A 24,054-nucleotide genomic window follows, 5' to 3' on the forward strand; every position below is an offset into this window, starting at 1 on the left:
CCGAAGCCAGGTGTCAGCAGCCAGGAGCCAGAAGCCAGGAGCCAGGAGTCGTGAGCCTCCTCTACTTGTTCCTAGGCCACAAGCAGGGAGCTAGATGGGAAATGAAGTAGCCAGGATTAGAACTGGCACCCATAAGGGATTCCAATGCATGTAAGGCTAGGATTTCAGCCACTAAGCTACCACGTCAGGCCCTGTGTGTGTGTATAATATATATGAAATTTATGATGCCATTTATACATCTTTTAAAGATTTCTTTCTTTCTTTGGAAGGCAGAGTTTCAGAAGAACAGAGGAAGAGACACAGAGAAATTTTTGATCCATTGGTTTTCCCTCCAAATGGCCATAACGGCCTAGCCTTAACCAGGCTGAAGCCAGAAGCCAATAGCTTCATTTGTGTTTCCCACTTGGCTTTCAGGACCCAAGCATCTGGGTCATCATCTGCTGTTTTACCAGGCATGGAAACAGTGAGTTGGACAGGTGATGGAGAAGTCTGGATTCGATATCCACATAGAATCCTGCAGACAGGATAACAGAGACACAGGAGGCAGCTGTACATAGTCTATACTACAATGCTATCCTATTTTTTTGTATCTTCAAATAATAACCTTTTTATTATAAAAATTTTTTAAATGGTTTTTATACAGAAACATAATGTCATGTATACCAAAAACAGACAATAGAAAACCAAATTGAGGGTCTCGTGTAATGGTTCAGTGGCTAAATCCTCGCCTTGCACATGCCACAATCCCATAAGGGAGCTGGTTCATTTCCTGGCTCCTCCACTTCCCACCCAGCTCCCTGCCTGTGGCCTGGGAAATCAGTGCAGGATGGCCCAAACCCCTGGAACCCTTTACCTGTGTGGGAGACTCAGAAGAAGCTTCGGGCTCCTGGCTTCGGATCAGCTCAGCTTTGGCTGTGGCTTCCATTTGGGTAATGAACCAGTGGACAGAAGATCTTTCTGTCTCTCTTTCTCTGTAAATCTGCCTTTTCAATATAAATAAATAAATCTTAAATAAAAACTATATTGAGAAAAGTTTCACAATGTAGTGGCAACAAGTCTCAACAGAGCAAGAGTTTAAGGAACTGAAAAACAAGACACCTTATTTAATCTAAAAAGAGAAAAAAAATACTGAGTCTTAACCTTCAGGCAAGTGTCAAATTCAGCTACTGTTTGTGGAAGTTAAGGGGTTTGTAAAGAGAAATTTATGATGCCATGCTTTTGTCTGATTTGCCTAGTGAGCGTGTGGGTGTGTGCAAGTTTGACACCTTTCGTTTTCTTCAGCGTCACACTCAGTATGTATAAGCCCCTACGTTCTTTCTCTACATAGGTCCAACTTGTAACGTAGACTGTGAGATGTCATAGGCATCTCTAAGGCAGATGTCACAGAACTATGCCCACTTTGACATAAACCTATTTGGGGCATTCAACATGCTAGATCAGCCTATGAATAAACAACTTCCTCTCTGGAACTTGGAGTGCCAGTAACATTAATTATTACTGGAAACCGATGAGTCAACTTCTTCCTGAGAACACTGATTATCTTCACTTAGAATATAGCCTTTTTCTGAAGAAGAACCTGCACTTTCTGGGGTTGCTCTGCTGAACTGGCACTAGCAGGATTATTTGAAGATGTCCATAGCATCCATAGCCTTTGGTCATCTCAAGATCTGGACAGACTCCACACAATTACTGAGAAGCATCTCAATTAAAGGTGTATGACTGTCCTAATTAGGCAAGAGCACTCACCATTAAATATCATTAGACTTAATTTGATGCTCCAGGAAAATGTCTTGATGAAGCCCATCCCACTATGAGCATTATATACTTAAATACAGAGCAACATACTCAGATTACACTTTTATAGTAAGATTTACTAAATCTGAAATAATGTCATTTGGGGAATGTGTTCTTTAGTTTTATGGAAATATAAGCCATGGAAGCTAGAAGGAACTTTGTAAATGTCACTACATCTGGCTCTTCACTTCAGTGGTGAAGAAATAATAGCCCACAGAGGCATAGTTAATTAGTTAAGAAAAATAAGAGTGGATTTTAAGCCACCTGACTCTTGCAGCCAAGGGCTCTTTACATGAAACCATCATGCAGCCAAAACAATGTCAGTGACTAAAGCACATCTACGACCTGTTAATGGAGTTAGTGGAGCTGTGTTGTTGGTGATGAAACACTGATGATGGAACTGCAACACTTCGGTTGAATTTTCATTAGCATTTTAACTTTGAGAAATGCAGTCTTTTCTCTTGGGGAGTTTAATTTTGTTGAATTAAAGATAATTTTGCCTGCCTCATAAAGCTATGAAGATTTAGGAAAATGTTGCATGACTAGGTGCTCTATAAATGTTAAAGCCTTAAGTAAATATAATGTTAAAGATTGTGTGCTTGGAAAATCACCTGATTTCTCATTCCTGATGGCGGAGCGGGTATGTGTTTATTTCCCTCCTATTCCATCCCCCATGAAATTAATCAGAGAATAAAGAAGATAAAATTCCACAAGGGCAATAACATGGCAGGAGTAGATATCAAAACACAGCTATTTCAACAGATTTTGAAAGCCAAACATGGATGCAGGAATGATAGGTAGATGTTGGAGATGATCAGAGGCCAACAGAGCCACGCATTCAAGTGGAAAGGCCTGTGGCTTTGGCTGTAGATGATCTTCTCAGAACTACTATGACAATGATTTGACATGGAAGATACTGCATTAACAGAGAAACTGAATTCTTAGTACAATCCTGTTGATCTCCAGTTGCAACATGTCTGGCATCAACACATGCACCATCCCAGCCAGAGAGTTCTCCCAAGAAATGGAAGTAACTATTGGGAGGAAACTGTACGTGGATTATATGGAGTAGAAAAATCCCCTATATACTATCATTTAGAGACACCAAAGCACAGGAACCTATTCCATGCTAGTTCTCCCATGGAGAAGATCTGGGTCCATAATCCTTCTGTCTATGCTATACTTAAAAAGTAAGATAATAATTTTTAAAGAGTATTAACTTGAAAAGCAGAGAGAGAGAGAGAGGAGAGATTTTCCATCTGTTGATTTGCTTCCCAAATGGCTGCATCAGCCAGGGTTTGGTCAGGCTGAAAATAGGCCAGAGATTCCATGTGAGTCTACCACATAGTTGCTGGGGTTTGTTTTTCCAGGACTATTATCAGGTAACTGGATTAGAAGCTGAGTAATCAGTACTTAAATCAGTACTCTGACATGGGATGCTAGCATCACCAGTGTCGACTTAACCTGCTACATCAAAACACTGACCCCTGCTTAATGTCTTTAGCCTGGTTTTTTTTTAAATTTCATTTTGATAATCTTTACATGACTGATTAGGGCACAAAGTGTCAAAGGCTACAGGAAAGTGGGTAAGACCATTGTTTCCACATTACTATTATTATTATTTCTGTATTTGGGGTAAGAGGAGAGATAAAGGGAGAAGCCCCACCCAGCCTCCCATCCATGCCAGCTCCCTGACTTGGGGCATGCTCCAAGGGTCCTGCTCAAATGGTTTTGATGTCAAAATTTACAAATTTCATTCTAAGAATGCATTGGCTATTTTTTAAAAAATATTTTACTTTCAAAAATGATCTAGGAGCCAGCATTGTGTATGTATGCGGAGCTCCTGTTTCCTGGCTTCAAGCTAGACTACTGTTGGCTGTTGCAGCCATCAAGAAGGTGAACTCAGCAGATAGGAGACATTGCTTTCTCTTTGTGTGTGTGTCTCTCTCCATGTTGCTTTGGGACCATTAAACAAAAACAGATACACACACACACACACACACACAAGGCAAATTCAATCAAGGCAAAATTATACAAAAAAAGAGGCAAAAGTTTGGATACTGACAAGAATCAGTAACCATACTCATTATTCATGCTTTCAGATGTGTGCATGCATATATCATACGCATGTATTGTACACAAGAAAAGAAATTGAAGCATACTACATGCTTCCTTCTACAACTTGCTTTTTCATATACCATATCAAGGCTATACCTCCTTGTCAACAAATGTATTTTAAATAATTTTTATATCATTGTAGAGATTCCTATATCAAGCAGATCAAAGTGTATTTAACCTGCATATTATTATTAGATATTTAGATTGTCTTAATTTTTTTATTACTAGAGAAACAATGGGAAAAAATGCTAGAAACATTCCAGCACACTTTTTTGTGCCAACATTTTTCTCAGATAAATTTGAAGATGTGAAATTTTTAGTTCAATCTACCTGTGTGTTTTAAGTTTCAACAGATTAAAAATTAAATTCCTTTCCCTAAAATCATTTAAGTTCCTAGCAACAATATATAAACAATACATCAACCACTGATGTTATCAACCATTTAAAATTCAAATCCACAAAATTGACACAATGATTCACTGATGCTTTAATTTGGCTGTCTCTGATAATTTTTTTCTTATTGTGTTTATTAGTCATTTATTTTCCCCATTCATGTCTGTTAGCTATTTTCATTTTTCAGTTTAGCTATTCATGTCCTTTTCTGGTTATTGCATATTATTTTACCTCTTAGGGACTTTCCTTCTAGTACAATCATTATGGTATTAAGCATTTTCTCCAAGTACTTATTTTTTTTTTTAGGTTTTTAATTTATAAGTAGACCAATATTATCATCTAGGGACTTAGAGATTTGGGTAAGTTATTATCTGATATTTCCCTTTATCTGCATTAAAAGTCATTTAACAGTCCAGCATTGTTGCTTAGTGAGTTAAGCTGCTGCTGTACATGCTTGAATCCCATCCTGGTGCAGTTTTCAGTTCCAACTGCTTCTACATTCCAGCTTTCTAGCAAGGTGTCTGGCAAAGAAGGTCAGGGTGGCCTGAATATTTGGGCCCCTTCACCCACATGAAAAATCAAATGAAGATCCTGGATGCTGACTCTAGTGTGGGCTCGCCCCAGCCAATGTAGCATTTGGGATGTGAATCAGTTAAAGGAAGATACCTATTTCTTTCAATTTATCTTTCATTTTGTGTTTCTCTCTGTGCAACTCTGCCTTTCAGATAAATAAATAAAATCTTCTAGAAAATAAAAAAGTGATTTAAAGCAATATCAAATTATTGAGTAAATTCTTATTGAATGTTCACTGTGCAGTAATCCCAGAAGACAGAGCCAAAAGACAATTTCTGCTTGCAAGAAGTGGATTGATTTGGAAAGAAAGAATCACATCACAGTACATTTGTAACAATTCACATAGGAGATAAGAAAAAGAACACTTAAAGCTATTGCAGGTAATTAGGAAAGGATTTGTAGAGAAAGGAAGACATGCTTGTCAATTCTATAGATTCTTAATTATATACACACACATATATATACATATATATATATACAAATATGGATCACTGTGACATGATGATGGCTTAGTTCTCAATAGATACTAATATTGTGTGAATAAATATGATTTATAACTCCCTAGCACACTTTCATTTAAAATTTTTGTTCTCAAAGCTTTTAATAAATTATTTTTAAGCCTATGTATCCTTTCATCATTTATTTTTGAACAACTGAGTTGATAAATATGAGAACACATTTACTTTTTTATTACTAATTAATCCTAACGTTTGAATTCTAATTTCCAGCCATCTCAAGATTTTAGATTTGCACAAATATAATCTATCTAGCAACTTTCTACGAAAAATGGAAAATGTGAATTCCTCCCAACATCCAGCTGCTCCATCTGGACCACTATTCTGTGAGAGGGAGAAGTAAAATAATGGGCTTCCTGGGTCTGGCACCGTGGCATAAAAGATCAACCCTCCAACTGCCATGCTGACAACCCACATGGCAGCCAGTTTGAGTCGTAGCTGCTCCACTTGGGATTCAGCTCTCCACTAACATGCCTGGAAAAGCAATGAAACACGGCCCAAGTCCTTGTACCCCTGCAGCCCCTTGGGAGGCCAGGAAGTAGCTCTTGGCTCCTGGCTCCTGGCTTCAGATCAACCCAGATCTGGCTTTTGTAGCAGCTGTTGCAACCAGTTGCAGAGTCAATCAGTGGATAGAATATCCATCTCTCTCTCTTTCTCCCTAGAAATCTGCCTTTAAAACAGAAATAGATAAATAGGGCCTGGCACAGTAGCCTAGTCCTTGCCTTGCACGTACCAGGATCCCATATGGGCTCTGGTTCTAATCCCGGCCACCTTGCTTTCCATCTGACTCCCTGCTTCTGGCTTGGAAAAGCAATTGAGGATGGCCCAAACCCTTGGGACTCTATACCTGCATGGGAGACCCAGAGAAGGCTCCTGGTTCCTGGTTTCAGATCAGTGCAGGTCTGATCATTGCAGCCACTTTGGGAGTGATTCAATGGATGGAAGATCTTCCTCTCTGTCTCTCTTCCTCTCAGTATATCTCACTTTCCAATGAAAACTAAATAAATCTAAAAAAAAAACTGAATAAAATAAAATAGAAATAGATAAATCTTTCGAATAAAGGGCTTCTTTTACATCTTTGAAAGCATCTTCTGATTGGTTTCTTCATTTTTGGCTTTGACATTTTTCTGATCTATCACCTAAGAATAAAATGGTCAACCCAAGGACTATTTTGGGGGTAAGTACAATTAGTAGACTTGCCTACTACCACCAACGCTTAGCTTGCAAAACCTCTAACATATCATTCCAGAGGCCAGTTTTGTTGTTTTGACATTTGTACATTGCCCATTCCTTTCCACCACATCCTCTACTCAGCTGTATCCTTTTTCCTTTGGAAAAGACCAAGTGTGAGCTCTGAATCTCTTGGATTTCCTGATAAAAAATGGAGTCTAAGAAAATTGGCTTTATCTGTACTTTCAAGCAATCAGAGATTTGTTTCTAAATAGCTCTAGGGGATTTCACCATATGACTCCTATTAATGGAAATTGCTGAGCTAATCTCTCTGTGTGACGTTATATATGTTAACTTCCTGCCCAACTTCTTTTGAAGTTTCTTTCTTGCTTGCTTTAATTACTGTTAGAACTAGAACTGTGAAACTGGAAAGGATTTTCAAGATCAATCAATTTGGTCTTCCAATTTTACAGGTGAAGAAATGGGTTTCTAGAGGTTTCTACTGAACATTAACTGACTATGTGTTTAGGCAATTTAATCTACTGAATTTACAGACTGATCTGAAATGTAGGGAACATGTTTTTAGGCATAATCTACCTAATAGAGAAGGAGAAGCAAGTAAACTAGAAAAGTGATCCAAGCTATCTGAATTCAATGTTTCAACACTTTTCTTTTACTCTACAAACATTATTATTAATGACTGTCAAAATTTGGAAGATGGGGCCCGGTGAAATAGCGTAGTGGTTAAAATCCTTGCCTTGCATGCACAGGGATCCCATATGGGTGCCAGTTATAATCCCAGCAGCTCCACTTCCCATCCAGCTCCCTGCTTGTGGCCTGGGAAAGCAGTCGAGGATTGCCCAAGGCTTTGGGACCCTGCACCCGTGTGGGAGACCCGGATGAAGTTCCTGGCTCCTGGCTTTGGAATGGCTCAGCTCCGGCCATTGCAGCCATTTGGGGAGTGAATCAGTGGATTGAAGATCTTCCTCTCTGTCTCTCCTCCTCTCTGTATATCTGCCTTCCCCCCGCCCCCAAAAAAATATTTAAAAAAATTTGGAAGCTGTCCATTTAATGAATTATACATTTCAAGAACGTGTTAAAGTTCACCAGATCGAACAACTAAAGGGTTGTTGTCAGTTATAGGTCTAACATGGTAGTGAATCTCGCTGGAGTAGATTCTGTCAAAGGTAATGGGAAAAACCTGAACTTCTCAGCTGCATCATAAAAATCAGATTACAACAAGCTTTGATTATGTGGACTGATACCATAGACTCCACTTGGATTTTTGTGTTAGTAAACTAAGTTTGTGTCAGTAACATTTGCAGGGTTGATGGAGAAACCACAAAATATGCAAAACAGTACTGTTTGTGTTTTACATTCCAATAATGCTTTTTCTCAGGAACATTGCAATCCTTCTTAGAGGCTTGTGAAAACTGAAATTCTTCTGTATTTAGAGATTCGGTTTACACATATTGAGAAAAAGAGGTGCCCATTTTTGTTTCACCCAATTTTTGCCTGCCTTTTTCATTTTTGTTTTTCATTTTATTTATTTGGAAGATGTGGACTTTTTTGTAACCCATTTGATGACTTTTTCACAATTTTTTAAATTAGCACTTTAGCATGCTGCTATCCCTGCAGGCATATGTGGGGTATTTATATCTGTCTGCTCAGGAGGAGACATGCAGCTGACTCTTAGAAGAGTCAGTGTCTTTTGGACTGAATTTGTGATGGCTAGAGCTACTAGGGTCCTAAAGGGACCTACTAGGGCAACTCAAATCTCATTTTTATTTCCATCATTTTAGCTTCTGTTCCAATTAAGATGGACCATAGTGAAAACTCACAACTTAAATAGTTAGTTCCTACCCAGTAAAGAGCAAATGTGTGACTAAATAAATGACCTGTTGACGTGGTTAAACATTTTTCCTGAAAGGAAATCCGTTGTCAGCATAGATATATTTCTTTTTAATTAAAATGTTGATTATGAGAACTGAAAGAACATTATTTAATTTTGTATATGCTACAATTTTACATGGGGGAATCTCTTTTTATTTTTTTTTTTCTCCTAAGATTCAAGCTTTGCTTCTGCCTAGCCAAAAAAAAAAAAAAAAAAAAATGGCCGTCATTTCATTGCATGTCAGGTTTACCATGGTGGAAAGATGATTTAATAATTGCAGTATAAGCAAGGATTTATTTCTACTCTGTACTTCCCCAGAAATGACTCATTACGTGACATCGAAGCTGGATTCTGTAATTAGAAAAGGGTTTATATTAACTAAATTTTGAAAACAAAAAGCCAAAAACAAACAAAAAAAGCAAAGCAGCCCAAAATTCTTCCAAAATCAAAGGGAAAATATGGCAAAAAAAATTAATGAAACCCCACAAATGTTGGCATTTGCTAACCTCTTAAAATCCTTTCTCCTTCACAAAGCACAAAGAAAGGGGGTAGTGGTGTCATGACCAAAAAGGCTTAATTGCATCAACAGTCTTAAGGAGCGCCTGGAAGGAGGTGATACAGCAGATTTATTGAACCCGGACAAATCATAGCTGCTCACATTTTCCAATTTTGTTACCAAAAAAGATTCTTCAGATCTGAATTCTGTACCTATATGACTAGAATCTTTCACATTTTGTAGATCATGTAAGTGAACTCATGATACCCAACCAACAGAGCAAACAAAAACCTATCTGGAAATGCGAACAGTAAGGCTGGGCTATGCGTCCTACTGAGATGTGTGTCAGCTTCTAGAGAAGGGCTGGCACCATGTGCTGGTAGGAGGGAGCAGAGCCTCTGACTCTGGCTTTTCAAAAGCCTCCCACACTTATGTATAGAAGCAGTCCCAGTGTATCCACCACAGATGCCTCTTACAGAAGATGTAAGGTGTTAGGGACAACGGTTAACCATTTCCAAGTACTATTAATAATCTTATTTCATATAAAAAAAGGTTGCTGTTTTTCTCAGCATGTGGTTTAATGATGAATACTTGATAGATGACTAAGAATTCCTTGTCTTAATCCTCAGAAGGCCAAATGTCATATGTTCTCTCTGATACAAGTCAATCTTCATGCAAAATACATAGGCAAACAAGTACATTATTTTCATAGATGAACTGTATAATGGAGACTAGCATATCAGGAAGAGAAGGTATATTGTAGTATGCATATCTACGCCCAAATAAAAGGAGGACTCCTATTGATATAGCTTATTAATGCCTTTACAGTTTGCTACTGCATTTTCTGCTGTTGTTTATACCCGCAATGCCATGATACACTTAAATAGCAGATTGTCAACCTTACAAATGTTACTAAAAGGACTATTCCACTATAGTAATATGGAGGAAAATGTGGAGGAAGAAAGAGTAAGGAAAGGGGGAATCCTTATACCTACAAAGCTGTTGCATGGGAAATAATAACAATTTATATTTTTAAAAATTTATATTGAACTGAAATTTGTTCTAGTCAGGTAGTGAATATGGACTTGCAAGATCTATTTGTCTATATTTGTAAAAAAAAAACAAAAAACAAAACAGACGTGAGATAACAATGCAAACAACCCAAGTTTAAAAAGAAATCAGAAATCTAGAAAATTGAATTTTTATATATTTGAATAGTTCTTCAATTTGGGGTAAATTTTTGTATCCTTTCATGCTTGACAGGATAAATAAACTGCTGAGCTGAATGGCTGAGTGAATCCTTGGTTTCATCTGCACGCCAGTCTTGTCAAAATGACATGGGTGTGTGAGCTTAGTTGGATTTAACTGGCTGTGAACCTGAGCACATATTATAAATGCAAATCAAGTCTCCATTATATTCACCATAAAAGGCATGAACGTAAATTCCAGAGCTGATTTCACATGAAGTGGTGTGGGGTAACCACTTTACTCCCTTTGTGGACCTGGTTCTCCTCCCACAAGGCTTAAACCTCACCTCTTGAGGCTTGTCAGTGCAAGTCCATATACATTTACCTGTATAAGCTTATAATTAAAAATATACCCTAATCCTTCAGAAAATAATTACATTGAGTACTATTCACCCTTTATAAGAAACCCCTTAAAGATCTAAAGAGTGACAGCTTCATCAAATTTTCATTGCCTACCTTGATGCATTGCCATTTTTGGAAGTATCCTCTCACTTTCTACTGCGACACAAGAAGAAACTCAAAGGAAAGTGCCTTGAAAGAAGAACTTCATTAAATAATTACCAAATGAGAAAATTGTATACCCAAACACACATTCACAATATGATGAGGTCTACGTGTGTTTGCATGTTTATATAGGAGTACTAGTCTCTGGCATACATAGATATGCATAATTTCCTCATACAATGTAATTAGAGAAAATTACATATCTAGCCAATTAGTGTTCAGAATGATTTTCTTCACATTTTCTTTTCTCTGATTCAGAACAGTCTGCATCATCCTGCCTTCATTTATGCAGTTTCACTCTCTCCCAACACCCTCCTCTGAGGTTTCTTCACCATCTTTCATATTTTATGACTTGCCTGCAGAGCTTGTCTCATTCCTTCAGCTCCTGGCCTATTCATTATCCCAACTCCTTCCCATGTCTCAGATACTGGGCAAGATTCCAGCTATCTGTGGGTGGACGAAACAATTAAGATAGGAACTCTAATAGCAATAAAGATGACTTCATGTCTGATGTCATGGATGGCCCCAGATCATGTACCATGTGCTTTCCTTGACTGTCCTTCGGCCACATAGAGGAAAATATGTCATCTCTCAAAGCTGAATCTGATTGCTAATGTGTCACCTCATGACAGTCTACTCGTATATGGAAGACCCACAGAACCAAAAGCCTTGCTTCCTGTGGAGAGGTGGAGATTTACAGGCTTGGGGGAGACAGGATGTAGAGCCAAACACAACCTTGCAAGTCTGTCTCTGCGTGTGGAATGGTACTTGGGGAACACCAGATCTGTCCTTACAAGCTTGCATTTTAAGGAGAGACATCGGAAATCCCCATCCCCCTGCCTAATGCACCACTCCTAATCTGACAGAGCTACCCTCTTCCTTGGTGACCACTCAAATGGGTTCCCTCTATAGCATGGCAAGACCCAGGAATTTCACACATAGCCCTCAGCTGCTTTTATAACCACCTTTACTCCTGTCAGTGTTCAGACAGTTCCACCTTTTCTCTGGGGATAGTCAAGGTGCATCTTCCTAAAACATTTTCTTCTCTCTCTACTTGCCCTTGTGAACCTAAGACAAGATTGAGGCTCATATCCCCCTGTGACACTGTTTCTCATCACTGCTCTCTCAACAGCCTTTTCAAATGCTTTTTATTAACACATGAGTAAGTTAGTAAAATTTGGCCCCATGTCAATTGAACTTCAGTAACACACGTAACATGTTTATATTCTTTCTGTTCATGTTTATCTATGTTTTATGTGCAATGTAAATTGGATGTTTTTACTCTTCAAAAGCAAGTCTTCACCTTTTAGAGTTGATAAATTTCCCATGACCATGCATACTCTAGTTAGGAGGCTCTGGTTTGAACTTGTCAGAATGCCTGGGCAAAATGTCATGCTTGGGTTCCTGACTTGGGCTGGTGCAGACACTCGGGCAACAGCTCACATAACTGGGTTTCTATCATCCACGTGGCAAGTCTGGATTGAGTTTGCAGCTCCTGCCTCCCATCTGCTCTAGCTCTGGATAATGTTACAGGAATCTGGGGAGTAAACCAGTGGATGGGAGCTCCCTGCCTGCCTTTCCCTCTCACTCTTCATCTCTTTGTCTCTCAAAGAATACAAAAGAAAAATGCATGATGTATGTATCATCTGTCTCTCCGAGGAAAAGATGACACTGAATTTGAAATAATCAAAGTCCTTGGGTTTTACATCTGTGCATGCTGTCCCACTGTATTCTCTGTATCCTTTCAGCTTTAGGTTGTTTATTTGCTGTCCTAATTATCAGGAAACATCAGGGATCTCTACAGGGTTGCTTTGGGCCAAAGGCAGGGCTACCATGCAAAAGGGAGTGGCTCAGAAAGAAAAAAAAAAAGTTAAGCATTCTTGTGGAATTAACTACTATGTCATTCAGAAAGCATTCCTCAGATGACAAGATGATTGCTGCCTGGTTCTCTACCTAAATACCAATGGATATAGAGAGGTTATACAAGGACATTTATTATTTATGAAACATTCCAATGTAAAAAAAAGATGGATAATTGAGGAGGCTTATCTATCTTCCCAGCCCAGGAAGGCTGGGCTAGTTGGAGATTGCTGGGTAGGGATGAGGAATGAAAAGCTGAGCAAAGTGTTAGTAAAGAGGAGAATGGTGCTGGCCACAGAATGGCAGAAATCCATCACAGTGGCACTCCTGAGGACCACAGACCACAATACCTCCTAAATTTCAGTTTGATATTTGTCCTAATTCAAAATGTCGAGATACCGGTATAATCAGGACCACATTTTATGAAGATGAATCACTACCCCTTAAAACAGTATGTTATGCCTCTCAGTTACCTACAGATTGAAGTGCATTCTTACTCAACTAGCAGTTTAGACCGTACATAAAATGATCCTACTTGCTTATTTGCCACTCTGATCTGTGGCCCACACTTTCTCGATAATGCTAATTCTAGGCTCATTTCAGCACAAATACCATCTTGTATGCCTTTGCTGATGCTACCTTTTGAACCTATAGCAAGTTTCCTCTCTGCTGTCACCTGCTCAAGTCCTGCCCTTCCTAAAGAATCAGAGTCAACTTCTAGGAAGTGATTTCTGCTATTTCCAAATAGACATCATTAGTAATTCTCCCTCCTTTGAACTCTCACTTCATTCCCTTTTACAAGAACTAAAAAGGAGTTCAAATTACAGTTACAGAGAGAATGTGTATCTCCCCCCACTAGGTTATAGCACAGATACTCTGCGACCAAGGATTTAAATATATGTAACTTTGAATAGTAGCATCTGTTTTCCACACTGAGGGCACAACAATATGTAACTCTTGGTGTTGGCTTTGGTGCTGATTTTGCTAAAAGCACCCAATGCAGATCACCTCTTCAGCTGATTCTAATACCAAAGGATCACATTCCTTTGAGATAAAAGCAGATGCAAGTCAAGACTTTTCTTATTGTTACAGTCCTTCTGTTTTAGTTTATATTATTTGATTTGTTTTTTATTTGCTTTAAGCAAAAAGAGTTCGCAGGACAAATGGCCAGTATAATCCAGAGAATTTGTTCTCATCTATCTTAACATTTCTTGCTAACTACACAGGTTTCTAAAAACAGTTCCTTTAACTCTAGACAGTTTACTGGATCCAATAAGTCATCTTCACGTGTCTTTATCATTCTTCCATTTTCTCTCTCTCTCTCTAATTTAGTATTCTGACAGACCTTTTCTGAATAACTCATTGCTCTGCTATTCAATTTGAACATCGTAACTGGAACCAAGGTCTAGCTTTTTTTATCTGGAATGTAAGAATCAGTTATGTGGGGCCCAGCGGCGTGGCCTAGCGGCTAAAGTCCTCGCATTGGGCGCGCCGGGATCCCATATGGGCGCCGGTTCTGGTCCCGGCAGCTCCACTTCCCATCCAGCTCCCTGCTTGTGGCCTGGGAAAGCAGTCGAGGACGGCCCAATGCATTGGGACCCTGCACCTGCGTGGGAGGCCCGGAAGAGGTTCCTGGTTCCCGGCTTCAGATCAGCACGCACCGGCCCATTGCGGCTCACTTGGGGAGTGAATCATCGGAAAGAAGATCTTCCTTTCTGTCTCTCCTCCTCTGTATATCTGACTTTGTAATAAAAATAAATCTTTAAAAAAAATCAGTTATGTGGTGGTTTTTTTGTTAGTTTGTTACCAGGTAACTTTGCATTATTTTCTAAGCAATGAGGACACATTTTATCCAAATCAAATGATAAACATGAGATTATTTAGGAGCCAATGTGCATATGAAGGTCATTTTGTGCTTCAGATTGAATGGCAAGGCGATTGAAATTTGAAGTACCTTTTTGTTGTTGCTGTCCCCCTTTTGGTAACCATGGGAATAATAGCGAAAATTCATATACAAAGAATGTAGGAAGGAATAACCTTGGAAATTCTTCTACTGAAGAATGATTTAAGCTTTGTTATAACGCATGAATCATGGGGTGGTGCTTTCGGGCAACATTCTTTGCTCTTCAGAACCAGAAAAGCCAGTGTCTGTTTGCTGGTGTTGCCACCGCTGCTGGGAAATAACAGTGTGAGAGTGGAATTTGTTCGAAGTCATTTTGAAATTTTTGTATGTATCCGAGGACTCTCAAATGATATTTCTTTACAGGTGTCTTGGAGTTGCTCTTGATATTCTGTACTATATAAAATGACACTGTGAACATTTAGTATGGTGGAAATAATGTGCTTCTTCTTGTTGATTTTGACATAACATGCTTTTTATCTCTGAAAATAGTCATATTTTTAATGCAATGTATTTGTATTTTTTCCCCTCTTTATTTTTTGTGGAGATTGTTGCTTTGGATTGCCTTTTTTTTTTTTAGAAAAAAAAGGAAGAATAGATAAAAAATGTTTTTAAAAAATCCTTGGAAGTAATAAGTTATGTCTCTTCAAGGATTTTTTGTTTGGAAAAAAATAGATCATGCATCTAAATTAATATTTTATTGGAACGTTTCATAAGAAATGACTTTGACAGGGCCTGACATTGTGCAGTACCAGGCTAAGCTCTTTCTGCAGCACAGGTATCCTATATGAGTCCTGGTTCAAGTCCTGGCTGCTCCACTTGTGAACCAGCTTCCTGCGTAGGGCCTGGGAAAGCAGTGGAGGCTGGCCAAGTCCTTGGGCTCCTGCATCCCCGTGGAAGCTCTTAGCTCCTGGCCTCAGATGAGTTCAGTACCTGCCACTGAAGCCACTTGGGGAGTAAGACAGTGGATGGAAGATTTTTCTTTCCTCTCTTTGTTTCACCTTTCCTCTGTAACTCTTCCTTTCAAATAAAAATAAAACAAATATTTTTTTAAATCACTTTGACTTTTCTTAATGTGCTGAAATTCGTTGACTAACTGCTTCTGTATCACTTTACATTTATTGACCCAACTTCACTAAAATACTACAGTAAAACTTCACTCCCTAACAACTCTGTCACAAATATAAGCTGAGGTCCTAGCATGGTAGCTTAGTGGCTAAAGTTCTCGCCTTACACACACCAGGATCCCATACGGTTGCCAGTTCTAATCCTGTAGCCCCAATTCCCATCCAGCTCCCTGATTGTGGCCTGGAAAGTAATTGAGGACGTCCCCAAAGCTTTGGGAGCCTGTACCCACGTGGGAGATCCGAGAGAAGCTCCTGGATCCTGGCTTTGGATCTAGCTCAGCTGTAGCCATTGTGGTGACCTGGGGAGTGAATCAAGGGACAGAAGCTCTTCCTCTTTGTCTTTCCTCTTCTCTGTATATTTGACTTTCCAATCAAAATAAACAAAATCTTTAATAAAACAAAAGCAAACAAGCAAATAAAAAAATATATAAGCCGTACCCTGTTTGGAAAGACTCCTTTTCCATGTGTCAATACATAGGTTGTATCAGGTTTTTCCTTCAATGCCTTTTCTGTCCCCAGCAGACACCTGCTGTAACTCAGATACACATTATCCAGGACAACATGCTCACCTCAACTACAGAGCAACTTCCACTTCATGTTTCCCATCCCAGGCAAGCATTCCATGTATGCTGGTAGCCTGATGCCCCTCATAGAAACTGGACACATTTAATCTTTTTAATCCATGCTGGCTGTATCTCTTCCTCTTTCATACCTGTTTCTGACTGACCCTGGCCTCAGATTTTTACTCTTAGGTATGGGTTGTTCTTCCTAGTGTCCAGCTCTCATCAGCTTGGATAACATTTTGTCCTTCTGCTGTGTGTGGACTGGGGCTAGCTGACTTTTGGATTTAGATCCTAGGATCATAGGTACCCAGGAGTTGAATGCTGGTGCCCTTTGTTATTGATTCATCCAGACTATCTTACCAGACACTAATTGCAACACTCCTGGACTCTGCACCCACTCTGTGAGTGTTGAACATTGGAAATAATTTGTACCCTCCCAATGTGTTTTCAATCGGCCCTGTTTCTTTCACTACCCACACCAAAGGGCAACAACCTCTGCAACAGGTTTAACACTAAGTTGTCTTCATTTATTTGCACATCAATCTGTCCTGCAAGGTTGCAATTTCCTTGAGAAGGAGGAGGCAACAACTGATTTGTCACTGCAAGTTGCCCCATGCTTTGCTCCATGAACAGCATATATATTTCCCATAATGGGCTAATGGAGAGGGTTTCTTCTCTATTACCTAGCTTAATGAGAAAGAAAATGCTAAACCTGCTTTGTTATCACTTCGACACCATTGTAGGTTTATAATAAAACACCTGTAACTTATAAATTGGTTCTATTCCAGAAATTATATTTGTGGTTATATGAAACAGAAATCCATTAGCCCTCTGTGGGAACAAAATCACCAAAGTACTGTGATTGGTTGAGTCCTGTGCCTGTGGTATGTGGACTTAGTGGATTGCTTTTCAGAGCAGCTGGTTATGGAGAAGTCAGGAGGGATAAAGAAGATAGGAGAGAAGATAATTTTCTGGTACTTGCTGTGGGTTTTGTCCCATACAGACTGAGTCCATTTACGACACTCTTTCATGTTTATTTTTTTCTCTAAACTTGCAATTGCGTCCAAGCCATTCTGTGCTTTTCTTACTCCTACTCCCCACCTCTGCAATGACTTCTGCTGTTTTCAACCTATTTAGTGTTGCTTTTTTTTTTACCAATCTTCTACAGGGTGGGGGAAGAGAAAGGCTAACAGAGGATGTTGATTGTAATGGGAAGGAGAGATTCCTAGGCTAAACTAAGATTCAATAAAATGACTCTGCACCATTCTTAATTTTTCTGTTATTTGCATGGGGAAGTCTTGCCCCCAACAAATTACACCAGTTCCTGTTTTTCATAGGTTCCTGTCTGCACATTTCAACTCTCCCTCCAAAGTTTAGAATTGGAAAGGCTCCTGCACATTTAAATGTCCTTCACAATGATTATGAGTCAACAGTTTTATATAAAGGTGGATGTGGTTTCTGTGGAAACAGGGAACTCTGTGAGTCAAAAGCTCGGATGTGTGACTTTGTGTTCAGAAGTCAGGAATGCACAGTATGTGGGAAAAAGCTGCTACTCAGATCTCATTTTGGTCTCCATTTCACAGTCCTTGCAGTGAACAAAAATAATCTGATGAAAATCTTTCATGGGGAATGTAGCCCTCAAACAAGTTTTCTTTATTCTTTTGTGATTCCAGAAATTTGATTATATCAATTAGAGAGGCGTTATGTTTCCTGAGGGTCTCTGAGGATTCTCATGTTTTATTCCTTGGTAATACCCACATCGTTATGAGGGTGAATAAGCCTCAGAAACAAGAGAATAACACCATTTTCCTTACAGAATACATAAGAAAAAAGTGTTCTTTGAGTCATTAATATGTGACACAAAAGGAGAATATGGGCTATATGAATTGCATATAGATAGCAAGATTATGAAGACATTCCCTTGCCTTTATGAAACGTATAGTCTAAAGAAGTTATTACCCTCTATTGTATGTACAGAAAATGGATTCTAACTGTGTGTTCAGGTTTGCAGATGGAGAAATTTTCTTTAAAGGGTATTTTATGCAAATTACTAAAATATAACTACATCCCATAGCTATTTGCAATTAAATGTAGTTGCAGATTTAGGAATATTTTTTTTAAAGTCACTGAAACAAGATAAAGTGCATCTTATACACAAAATATGCATTTCAGCCTGTGAAGAGAAAAATGAAAATATGCATTTTCTGACAATGATTGGTGAGCTTGCAAATATCTCTAGCCTAAGTTATTAAAGTTCAATAGTAAAACAATATATCTTCATAAGTCCATGTGTAACTTTGACTTCATAACTTACTGGGTTATTGATCAAATGCAGTTTCCCTTTTCTAAGATAAAAAAGCCTTTAACAATTTCGCATAGCTTATTGGTGATCAAATGCCTGGTAAAAAAATAACATTTTGATGAAGAAAGTAAGAATAAATCAGGAACATATGGATTGCATTGATCTCTAAAAGCACAGATTTTTTTTTAAGAGACTATAAAGAAAACCCCTGGCAAAATTCCCCTTGACATGCACTATCACGCTTCTCTGACAATTACACAGAAAGGTAGACAACAAGAAATTTGATATCCAGACTCCGCAAAGGTTTGGATTGATTTTTTCTCATTCAAAAAAAGTGTCTAGCAATGTTCTGAACATACACAGCCACATCCCGGAATGAATGGGTCCTCAGTAACCATTCAATTGTGTATAAAATAAAGCAATCAACTCAAGTGTTTCATAAATAACTACTTTCAATCACGTAAGATTTCTAATATGCAACTTAGAAAACACCTCACTGGTATCTGGGACAGTGTATGTGGAACGCGTGTGTCTAAATGTGTATGTGGCCAAGAGTGTATTTGTGAAATCTATCCTAGCACCAAGTTTTTAGAAAAATGACATCATTGTCTCATTACCACATTCTTTTGCCATTTGTTATAATGTATTTTTTTTTTTTATAAATTTCACTTCCATGTGCAGAGCCATTCAGTTCTCACCTGCTAGTAAGTATGTCAGTCTTTTTGAGAGGTAGTTCTATACATCCAAGCCTTTGAAAGGGGTTGATGGAGGAGACTATTTTCTTTTCCCCTGAAGGGGCAATGGCACCGTTTTAGGCTTCCTGTTGGACTACTCCGTGCACCTCACCTGAATATACATAGGCATGATTCCGAACTTTCTGGAAGAGCAACAGAATTCATACTCACCTGAGAAAGTTCCTCTTGATAGCATAAAGACCCACCTGTATAAGTCTCTGTGATCAACAGGCATCATCATGCTCTAACCTGGTTCTGCCCAAGGCTTGAGGAGGCCACTGAGAGCCTGCTGGTATGAGAGAATATGATTCTGAAAAAACACCAAAAGTGGACTAGTGAGTGCTCGTCGAGTACGAGATAGTACGTGATCACAGTTTGGGTAATCAGATGGCATTTCAGCACTCCCAATGTCTCCATTCAGTTGGCCATAAGCTCCAAAGTTCCATGCATTGTATCCTGGTTGACGCCAAACCTCAAATCTCAAGTAATTATTCTTATGGTCTGAAAACTGAGCACAACTCTGATTTAAGTCATTGTCTCTGTGAGCAAGCAGCTTTTTTTTTTTCTTTTTTCTTCTGGGAGCCACTGCTTCTCAGAAGCTCATGAGATGCCTAGAGAGATTTGATGGGGTTGGCATATTAACTCAGCTGGCTAATGCTTCACTTCCAAGGACCAGCAAACTATGCTGGGACTGGCTCACTTCCAAGCTGCTCCACTTAAGATCAGGTCCCTGCTTGTGGCCTGGGAAAGCAATGGAGGATAGTCCAAAGCCTTGGAACCCTGAACTCATGTGGGAGACCTGGAAGAAACTTCCTGGCTTCTGATCAGCTCAGCTCATGCCATTGCAGCCATTGGGAAGTCAATCAGTGGATGGAACATCTTTCTCTCTGCCTCTCCTTCTCTCTTTAAATCTGCCTTTCCAATGAAAATAAACAAATTCTTAAAAAGATAAGTGACTCTGTGACCATCTCAAACAGCATGAACTTTTTCCTTCACCCCAGTAGAAGCTTCTCTGTGCAAAATATCCATTAGAGTGAATGCTTTTCATTAGTTAATAAGTACAATCTGACCTCGGATTGTGACTATTACTTTTGTCTTATAATATCAACCATTAACCATTTTCCATTGCCCATGCCATAATACATACTTTTTCTCTACAGGAGGCTGTCACTGTGGAGCAGCGAGTTAAGTTGCTGTTTGTGGTGCTACATGGGTGTCGGTTTGAGTCCTCACTGTTCTACTTGCAATCTGAATCTCTTGTTAATTTGTTTAGACAAGCAGCAGGGGCTGGTGCAAGTGCTTGCGCTCCTGACACCCACATGGGGAAATTCAGAACTCTTGGCAACAGGCATTGACTTGGCAAAGCCCCACCTATTGCAATAAATTGAGGAGTAAATTATTGGATGGCAGATCTCTCACTCTTCTTCTTCTCATTTTCTTTGACTCTCTCTCCCCTTCTCTGTGATCTGCATTTTAAATAAATAAAAGTTAAAATATTTTTAACAACTCTCCAACGTTCTAGAACTTACAAAATAAATCTCATTCTTTTATCACGGGAAAATGAAGAGATCTGATTCTTGCCTTGACCCTATGATGAGCTAGCATAATTTCCACTGAGTCACAGAAAAAAAATTGTATTTTTGCTTCCCACTCAGAGGCCTCAACCTTCATTCATCCTAGTGTCTACTTCACTAGATAATAAGATGGTTTCCAAATTTCTGCAAGCATGTGAAATTCCTAGCAGAGAAGCCTAGTAGCTGAATCACAAAGCTTCATTAGAATCAAATCAATAATGGGGTCACCATAAACAATTAACAGTAACATGTCCCATTCCGATTGTTCTAGGGCATGAGGCATATGTAAGGTTAGGGACATTCTGGGCTCTGAGCTTCTGAAAGAGTCTTCTATTGCATCTTAGGATAATTTCCCCCAAGTCTTCTTTAGTTCTCACCCCCAGGAATATCCACAGATGGATACATTTCTGAATTTGCAACAGTGTGGTCCTCCAGTCTTGAAAAAGAAAAAACTGAGAGGCCCTCAAGATTATCTTACATGGGATTCTACGCACACTTTTCATTCCGTTTCTATCTAGTTCTCCTATTAATGTCTCCCGAAAGTGTTTGGTCATGCCCCTATGGAAATCTTGGTCCAAAACAGATATAAACTCATACTATAAAAACATATCCTAAATACGACAGAAAGAATAATTTCTTAAAACTTTATTTGCATTGATCTCAAATCATTTTTCTTTGTTTTTCTTTTGTTCTTGTTATGATCTCAAAAGCTGTTTCCATGACCTAGAAATGGTAAAAATTGCATTTAACTGTAGTGCTCTATATGGTGTGGCTCCCTTGCACATTAGAAAATGCTTTATGACATCACAATGTTAGCTATGTATCGCATAGCATGTATCGCATGTTAGGCAGTTAGTTACAGGCTAAAGGTTTCCAACTCCTCTACTCTTTATAATAACTCTATAAGGTGTAGTCATTATGCCCATTTGTTTAGATTTCACAGCGTAGTTCAGTCTTTCAATATATTTCTGTTAACAAAATGTGAGTGGGAAATACATGTATACATGTTTTTTTTCCTTATAATACAGCGTATGAACTTAAAAAGATGTGGATTAATTTTTTGAATAGGAGAGAGCCACAGAAGAAAAACAATCCAAGAAACTTTGTGTAATAAGGTATAAAATAATTTAATGTTTCAGGTAGTGTAGCTACAAAAGGAAAGCCTATCATATGCCAAACAGCACAGTATTGTAGGCTAAACTTTGCCTCTTACAGGGAAAAAATTAATATGTTTATGCTGTCTTTCATATAAAACTTCATAAACTACTTACATGGACATGGAAATGAATATATTCCCTCAATTATTTTAATTATTATACCATGTAGTAAGTTAAAATTGTAAAAATGCATCATAAAATCAGTATCATTTGAATTTGATCAACTGCTTTCTAAGTACTTTTAAGAGGAAATAATACAAGGACAAGAAACTGTACTGCTTTGATTTTTGTCCCTTTTTTTTCTTATTCTGGGTGTCATCGCTCTTTATAGTAGTAAGACTTTTATAACTTTAAAATATCAAAAAGAGGCAGCTTTTGGCAAAGAAAAGGCTTAGTTCAGTTTGCAGTTCACAGATTGTAGGTTCAGGGTTCATTCGCTCCATTGGCTCTTATGTATGGCGACTAGTCAGGGAAGATGTAGAGCAACAGTTACATGGTGGGCCGGGGAGCAGAGACAGTCAAACATGTAAGCAGAACTTGCACTTCATCAGTCATCTAACAAGAACTGCCCTCCAAGATCATGCTTATAGTGATCTCACATTACACAAGACCCGCCTCCCAGATGTCGTAATTAGGTTGTCTCAGCCATTAGTGTTAGTATCAAAGATTAAACATCTACATGCATTTGTGGGAGAGAATTAGATTCAATTCAATTGCAGTTATTTCTAAATGCATCTGTCACCACTGGTGAGAGCTCTCAGGTTCAAAATACAGGTTGTGAGGTCACACAGAGAAGCTGTTTCTTCTCAGACTTTCTATGGGCTCCTGACCTTCATAACATTTGTCTTACGGTGGATTTTCTATGAAATGTGTTGCTTTTCCTTAGCTCAGTTGCTGGGTACTTATTTACCTTGTGTAGTTATTATATTTTATCATTAGTTTTAAAAACAGCAATTCCATTGTTGTTCAGCACATTTGACCAATAGCTCATAAAGCACAGTCCTCTATGCATCTCCAGCTAAATGCCAACTCCATCACTCCCCACTCCTTTCCTTGGTGGTGGAGCTTCCTGATCCTCTCAACCTGAGCATTGCAATGTCAGTCAAGCTCTACATTATCAGTGACAGTCAAAAAGAAAATCAGGTGTTGTCCACATTAATACACTCTGTGGCCAAAAGTCACAATACATAGAATTCTTTTTTTTTTAATCATTCCTACCAACTTCCCGCGAAACAAAACAGGAAAGCTAATTTTGACTGTATTGGAAAAAGAAGTGGCATGTACAGATTTTAGGGAACCTTCGTGTGACTTTGTGAAAACAGCAAATCATCAAGGCCAGTTTAGATTCAGACATAGGCAGCATATGACTTGAAAGAGATAAACATTACTGAGGAGTCTCAGGAAAGAAGAAACCTTCTACTTTGCTGGAATAAAATATTCTCCAGAAGAGAGGGACAAGAGTATTTCCAGGAAAATGGGATCAGCATGGTGACACTGTGGTGATGTACAAAAACACATTCATTTCTTGAATTGTCCAGCTGTTTCTACATAACTGCTTAGAATGGCAATGGTCAGCAAGTAAGAGGGTTTTGGACACATCTTAGAGGTGTCCTTTTAAAGATATCTCCTTTACTTATGTAAAAGGAAGAGAGAAAGGGAGAGAGGCAGAGAGAGAGGGAGAGAGAGAGAGAGAGAGAGAGAGGAAGAGATCTTCCATTTCCTAGTTTACTTCTCAGATAACTGCATTGGCCTGGCCTGGTCCAGGAGCCTGGAGCTCCACCAGAGTATCCCATATAGATGCTGGGAGCTGAGGCACTTGGGTTCTCACTTGTTGTCTCACAGGTACATAATAAGCAGAAGGCTGTATCAGAAAAGGAGGAGGCAGGTCTCCAACCTATGCTTTAATACATGGAATGCTGGCTTCGCAGGCAGCTGCTTAACTGTGTGCACCAAACCTTACCCCCATTTTCTTTTTGAGCTTTCCCGGTAACTTTTTATTTTATATAGTTATTTAAATATTGGAAAGTTAGATATACTGAGAGGAGGAGAGACAGAGAGGAAGATCTTCCATCCAATGATTCACTTCCCAAGTGACCACAATGGTTGGAGCTGAGCCGATCCGAAGCCAGGAGT

Source organism: Ochotona princeps, chromosome 5 (genome assembly GCF_030435755.1).
Source record: "Ochotona princeps isolate mOchPri1 chromosome 5, mOchPri1.hap1, whole genome shotgun sequence".
Lineage (NCBI taxonomy): Eukaryota > Metazoa > Chordata > Mammalia > Lagomorpha > Ochotonidae > Ochotona > Ochotona princeps.